The sequence below is a fragment of the Zingiber officinale genome, chromosome 2A (genome assembly GCF_018446385.1).
Source record: "Zingiber officinale cultivar Zhangliang chromosome 2A, Zo_v1.1, whole genome shotgun sequence".
Classification (NCBI taxonomy): Eukaryota; Viridiplantae; Streptophyta; class Magnoliopsida; order Zingiberales; family Zingiberaceae; genus Zingiber; species Zingiber officinale.
In genome coordinates, this window is record NC_055988.1 from 136,831,828 (window position 1) to 136,839,634 (window position 7,807).

Consider the following 7,807-nt stretch of genomic DNA (forward strand, 5'->3'; position numbering starts at 1 on the left):
ATTTGTCAAAGCCTTAGAAAAAGATATTTTTATAGCCCAGATCTATGTTGATGATATAATTTTTGGCTCAACCAACACTAAACTTTTAAAAGAATTTGTTAAATTAATGGAAAATAAATTTGAAATGAGTTTGGTGGAGGAACTTAATTTTTTCTTAGGCTTACATATTAAACAAACTAGAGATGGAATCTATATTTATCAAACTAAATATGCTAAGGAACTGATTAAAAAATCTGCCATGGAAAATTTAAAAATTATAAATACCCCAATGACAACTAATATCAACATTGATTCTGACCCAGAAGGAAAACCAGTAGACCCAAAGTACTATAGAAGTCTAATAGGTAGCTTACTCTACTTAACTGCAAGTCGACCCGATATATTATTTGCAGTAGGTATGTGCGCAAGATACCAATCTTGTGCAAAAGAATCACGCCTAACATATGTTAAAAGAATACTCAGGTACATTAAGAGCACCTTAAATGTAGGACTCTGGTACCCTAGAACTTGCACCTTTGACCTATATGGCTATTCTGATTCAGACTATGTCGGGTGTAAACTAGACAGAAAAAGCACAAGTGGTAGCTGCCAAATTCTAGGTCAGTGCCTAGTAAGTTGGTCAAGTAGAAAGCAACACTGTGTTGCCCTATCTACCACTAAAGCTGAATACATTGCCCTAGGAGAATGTACATCTCAATTATTATGGATGATGCACACCCTAAAAGACTACCAATTAGAATATCAAAATACTAAAATCTCAATTGATAACATAAGTTCAATCAATTTAACCAAAAACCTAATTCACCATTCAAGGACTAAACACATAGATGTAAAACATCATTTTATAAGGGATCACGTAGCTAGGGGAGATATTGTACTTAACTATGTTGAGTCCAAATCAAACCTAGCCGACATATTCACAAAACCCTTGCTTGAACTTGAGTTTAGTGCACTTAGACGATAAATAGGAATGTGCTTAGTAGAATAGAAGTTATTCAGTTTTTTTTTAAAATTCTAAGAAAAATGTTGATTTCAAAATCCCAATTTTACTAGACTTTCAAAATTTTGGATTTAGCCTAGGTACTAACCCTAGAAATCATGTTCCCCTATATTTCAGCCAGAGCATCTCACAAGCACACTAGGATTAATTTGCTTGTGTTTGAAAAAACTTAGAACGGCGTGAGATACATAGGGTATAGCCTAGACTTTAGAATGCTTATTTTTGTGCATCACAGTAAGTCTGGGTGTTAAATACCAAAAATACAGTAATCAAGTTAAGTGATCCTGAGTTAGTCAAATCTAACTGGATTTTCAACTTAACTTGACTAACCAAGTGAAAGTTGTTACCCTCTAGGTGAGCAGTTAGTAGCTAATGGTTAGACATTTTGGCTCAGGGGATTAAATGATTAATTTTAATTTCAAAATTACTCATGCTTGGACTTTAGGTCTACTTGAATTTGAATGAACAGCCTTAATTAAAATTTTTACGAGTTAAGCTCCTCCCTCTTTGCAGCTAAAATTTAACTAAGTCTTTTAAACTAAATATCTTTCAAAACTTATCTTTTCTTAAGAACTTTTTAAAATTCAATATTTTTCAATTCAAAATCAAGCTAAGTACTGTTTCAACTTTAGCTATATGTTCTAATAAACATTTTCAAAGCTATTTTTCAAAGGCTTATTAAAATTTTAGCCGTTTTTAAAGCTATTTTCAACTTTTACTAAGTGACTTCTATAGCCGTTTTCAAATATTTTTTCAAATTTTGCTTCTCAAACTTAGTCCTTTAAAGCTATCTTAAAAGATCTTCTCTGAATCCTTAACATTTGCTTAGCTAAAAGTTTTACAAAGAAAATTTCTTCTAAGTGATTGTGTTTAAGTACTTCTAAATTTAACTAAGTATTTTTCAAAAGCAAAAAGCCTTTTCAAATTTAACTAAATGTTTTGATATCACAAAATTAGCTAAGTTATTCTCAAGGTTGAAATAATTTATGACTTAGCTAAAAGTCTTACAAGAACATTTCTTCTAAAAAACTAAGTATTTTTTAAGGTATGACTAAACATTTTTTTTCAAAATCTTTTCAAACATATCTAGTACCTATGGTTTTTCTTTTTACTCTCCTTGTATTTTGATATATGGCAAAGGGGGAGAGTAGCATAAAATTCAAAAGAAAGCTCTAATTAAGGGGGAGAGTAACCGCTCTAATTAAGAGGGAGCCTTAAATTTTAAAGTTTTAGTTTAAGCTTTGTTTACGTCTAAAATTGTTTACTTATGCTTGCTTACACTAAAACTTTACTTATGCATATGTTTACTTATGTCTGTTTTTACTTAACTTTGAATTTGAGTTGCCATAATTAAAAAGGGGAAGATTGTTGGTGCAGGAAGCATCCAACGATCGAACATGTGTTTTGATAATGGTAAAGGGTTCAAAGTTAAGGTGTTTTGTGATCTAACAGTTTGAATAAGTTTGCAGAAAAGTCCTAAGTGTACTTAGGCAAAAGTCCTAGCTACGGTTAGGCAGGTGGAAAACCTTAGGGTGTGTTAACCCTAGGTCATATGGGGTGGTAACCCTATGCGGAAAGTCTTGGAGGGTCAAGGGCTTCAGGCAAAAGTCCTAGGGGGTGGTAACCCTAGGTGGAAAGTCCTGGTGTCGCGAACCAGGTGGAAGACTGGATGGGTCGAGGAGCGGGCGTCCAGCAAAAAGTCCGGAAGCATCGAGCACCAAGCAAAAGCCCAGTCGATTTAGAGGATCGTGCTGGCATCAGATAAATCTCCCGAGTGGAGTAGGTGAGGACGTGTTCCCCGTAGAGGGAACAGTAGGCGTCGGTTCGACCTAGGGTTTCCGGTAGGAAATTCGAAATCAGACCTGGACAGTCCGGAGATTGTCAATATCTTATTTGTAACTATTATGTACTAACTTTATTTTGCAGGGTATGTGTTTGGGACTAAGACATTTTTCAGGAACAAAGAAGCAACCTTAAGCCTCGGATGAACAGTGCCCGAGGCGCCTCCATTGAGCTTGGAGGTGCCTCAGGTGCAAGGCTGAAGGTAGTTGCGCAGCAAGCATGGAGGCGCCTGAGACGGAGCCTGAGGCGCCTTGGACCAGGGCTTGGAGGCACCTTGGAGTGGCTATGGAGGCGCCTCAAGCAGGATAAGAGAAGAAGCTTTCAGCCCTGATCCACGCGGCTGACTCGGCTTATTGGAGGCACCCTGGATGGTGTTAGAGGCACCTCCAGCAGTGAATAAAAGCATGTCTCGAGGTAGCAGCAATTCATTCGATTTCAAAGCAACCTTTCTACATCCTACTGCTCAAGAGACGCCCAGAAGTGTTCTAGCAACATCTCGACGACTCGAAGCGTTAATTTTGCTGATCTTGTTATCAGTATAATTTTTAGTACACTTAATTGTAAATCCTTTATTGTACCAAACTTTTGATATTATAGTTGTTGCCCACCAGAAGCGATCAAAGATCGCGGACCTTGGAGTAGGAGTCACCATATGCTCCAAACCAAGTAACCAACTTGTGTTAGCATTTGTTCTTTTCTTTTCCGTTGCATTTTATCTACTCGATACGTTTTAAATTGAACAAAATAGTCACGAGCACTATTCACCCCCCTCTAGCGCTTCTCGATCCAATAGCAGTCATTCTGCATTGTAAACAATGAATACGCATAGTATCAGTTGTAATCATTTTGCAAAAAGTACAGTAGAGGTATTTGGTTTCAGAAACTGTTTGATTTTCCTCCCATTTATGTGGACAATTCTTCATAGTATCACCCACATAGACTTGAGAACGCCATCCACATTCTTCATCACCCATCATAAAGACACCTTCCCATTGTAAATCTTCTAAGGCATATTTTGCATAATTAATGGGCCCAGCTTCTCCTTAAGAAAGACTGCAAATTGCATCTGAATCTGGTTCATTTAAATCAACTAATAATATATCATAATATGAAGGTAAATCAAGCTGATCCATAACAGCTGCTCTAGCAATATTTCTAGTTTTTCTTTTGCAATCTCTGGCAAAGTGTCCTGGTTCTCCACAAATAAAGTATTTGCATTTGTGTTGTTGCTCAGCCTTCTTCTTTTTGAAAACACGTACATGTGTATCATGTGGTTTTCCTTTGTATGTTTTTGACTTTCTTAAGCCATATTTCTTCTATTTTCCTTCGTAGTAACCGGGAATAGGTATTTTACTACAGATAGCCAAATCTTTAACACTTCGTTGAATTGCTGCCTTTTTGCATATTTCTGCCAAATATTGATAAATAAAATGTATTCTGGGCATTACACCAATTTGATTACCTGCGTGACGTACCTTAAAAGTAGCTTCCACATCATTTGCGATTAGTGGTGGAAGTTTTCGGAATAATTTATCTGATAATTCCGGACTGATGAACATTCTTCTTGATTTTGCTGCTAAGACTTTATAGTCATTCAGAAAATTGAATTTGTCCTTCATATTAGAGTAGGTAGGTCTCTCAAGGTCAATATATGCTTGATCCTGTTCAACTGTTGTTCCTTGATAAGGATCTTCTAATAGAATAAATCTCTGAATAGCTGATAACACATTTTGGGTTTCTCTTGCCATCTGAATAAGCTCCTCATATTCTCGTGCATAAATCATTCGCCATTGAATCCACATCTTTTTTTCATTTTCTTCGAGAAGATTTTTAATAAATTGCACCTTTTTCTTATTATCAATCCAGGTACATTCATTAACTAAATTATTAGTAATTGATTCCCAATGAGAAATAATATCATGATACTGACCGATGTCTTCTGGAAGTACCAGCATGGCTCCAGTAGTTTGCTGCGCAGAAGGGAGTGTCCATGCTTGGTGGTCTAGTGCCTTTCCTTTGAATTTACCCTTATAAGGGCCATTATCTATGAATTGAGGAGTTGTGCCTTGAGCTGGAGGGTAATTAATTTGCCCCATTAATGGATCATTGGGTTGTCAGTAATTAGAGATTGCTGAATCTGATGTGGAGGCGATCGCCTTTTCCTTTGATGAACTTTGGACTAACTTCCGAAATATTAGGTATTCTAGATGTTCTATTATTTGTTCAGTGTGGACATGTGCTGCTTCCTATCCTTCTACTTCTTCTGTATCCTGATAAATATTTAAATTTGAAATATCAGCAGTTAACTAAGAAGTTTCACTTACCTAGTTATTAGTATCAGGATTTTGTTGATCATCATTTTGTTCTGAGCCTGTTCCATAGAATTCATACCACGTTCCTCCTGGTAGTCCTTGTGGTATCCTGTCAAGAAATTCTTCAATAATCATATTTTCTTGAATAGGATCATACCAGCCATTAGTGAGTGGTGGTTGTAGTTGTGCTTCTATTTGTTCAACATGTTGTACTACTTGTTGCCAATATGCTTCTGATTCTGTATCTGAGCTTTCCCAGTACATTGGTTGTTGTGCAGTATCAGGTATTTGGGCTGGATAATCAGTTTCCAGATTTTGAAGACCTATGAAGTATGTTTCAGGATCATCTTCAAGTTCTTGAATTTTTGGCTCGGGGGGGTGGTTCTGGGAGTTCATCAATATCCCATTCAGGATCATCTTCCCAGGGAGTGTTATCCCAGATACTTGGAAACGTATATTCCTTTAGTTGCTCTTCTATTAATATTCCTTCATTAATAGTTGGGGTTGGTGTATATTTGACCATAAAATCATACCTTCCACTAGGTTCTCCTAGTGTATCCCATATTTCAGGATAGTTAGTAAAGCAAGGTGCCACAAATTCTTCTTCATTTATGTCTTCGATATCCTTTTCATTAACTCTACTGAGCCAAGGATTTCCGGTAGATTGATATCCTGTAAAGGCCAGTGAGATTGAACCATCCAACAGGGTAGTTGTGCGTACAACGTATGGATTTCTGACTTGTGATATCAGAGGTGGCTGCAATATCCACCTCATTCCTTGTAATTCTGCTGTAGTTCTTGGAGTTGCTGGGACTGCATTAATTCCTATACTAGCCAAATAATCTTTAACATTTTGAATATTATAACGAAATCCTACATGACTAGTATTGGTTAGCCTGCCTATTAATTCCCTTGTAATTAATAGATTGCTTTCCGCTGAATTCCAGTTTTCATAACCATGTGTTTGAATGGCAAGCTCAATATGATGAAAGAAATCTTCAATGCTGATTAATATGTTTGGTGCAATATAAACTAATTGACTACCTTCAGAAAGGTCTGCTTCCATTGTGCCGATAATTGATCTATCATCCCTCCATCTTGTATCTCATAGGACTCTTAAAGCATTAGTGCCTGCATTCCTACGATGAAGGGCATGTATATGAATCATAACTAACCCTAGATGGATTAGTTGCATACCTTCTTGTCTAAGTATTGCATAACTTTTCGGGTTGATTAGAGATAAGTTTTGTTGCCCTTCGGTCACTAAAATTCTTGTTTCAGAGTAATGCTGATAAACTCTATGTCTTGGTTCTGACCAATGAGTGCTATAAAGTGTTTCTGCAGGTACCAGTGATGCTCTTCTTTGTTGGGATAATTCTAGTTCTACCTCAGGATTTAGCTGGCTTTCCAAAGTTCTAGAATAATTTCTTCTTCCTGAAAGCCTTCTTTGTACTTCATATCTTAACCTTGCCATTCTTCAGTAGCTTCAAACTTGATCCTCTTGAGATGATACAGCTGGTTGTGTATCAACTTTTGTTTTAGTAATAGTGGGCCTTGTGCTACTCGGCATTGGCTTCTTGCGAAATATCCTTAGGTTCATCCTTCTTGAGCTTTTCCTTTTCTTCTTTGAGAATTTTTAAAGGGTCTTTATAAACGAAGAAAGGTTCTGGCTTCTTTGTTCTTGCTTTTCCAAGATTTAGTCCTTCCAGCTGTTTAGCAAGATCTGCAACCTGATTGTTAGTATCAACAGGTTTTTTTATTAGAAGATCAAGTTTTGCATTAATAGACAGCAATAATTCTATGATCGTATTATTCTGTCTATTGATGTCTTTGACTCCAGCGTCTTTTGCAAAAATAAAACTAATAGTAGGATTACTGATAACTTCAGTATTCTCAAGTGCTTCAAGATATTCTTTTGAAGTAGAGGAAGATGGGAGGCTCATACAAACTGCTTCTTTATATCACGTACTACTTCTTGGATTTATTTTATTTGCTTTTGGAGTTCCTTCAGAAGGGGTACTGCTTGTTCTTCAATCAGCTGTGGTTGCTTTGTAATTTCGACTACTAGCTCCTTCACATACCTAGCTGTAAGAGGTTTATAGGCTAAGAGTTCTGTTTGCAATTCAAATACAGCCTTTTGTAGTTTTTGCTGAAGTATAACAGATTCAGCCAAGGATTTTGTCAGTTCACAATGATTCTCCTTGATAATATTGAGTAAAGTATAATATTCCTTTACTGAAACCTTAGAGTGCAAAAGTAGGCGATCATAAAGAACGTCTATATTATTGGAGATACCTTTGAGATTTACCTTAGTCGCAAGATTTAGGTACTCTAGATCAGCGGTTCTCGAGTTTTGATACCAATCTCTTATTGCCTGTTCAAACCTTTCAGACATAGTTAGTAAGAAACTGTAAATCGAAATAGCTCTTTGTTTTTATGTTACAAATGTAACAACAACACCATATAAAAGCACTAGGGGTAAACAAAAGATTTTATATAATACCTTGGAGTATAGTACAGTACCAGGAATTTTACAAGGTGTTGCAAGGATCAACTTGAGTATAGGCTAAGACAGCTCGTGAACTCAAGAGTGGCTAAAGAACTAAATAAGACTTCAGGTTTTTCCCGTCTGTCTTGCTTAGTATCACTAAGG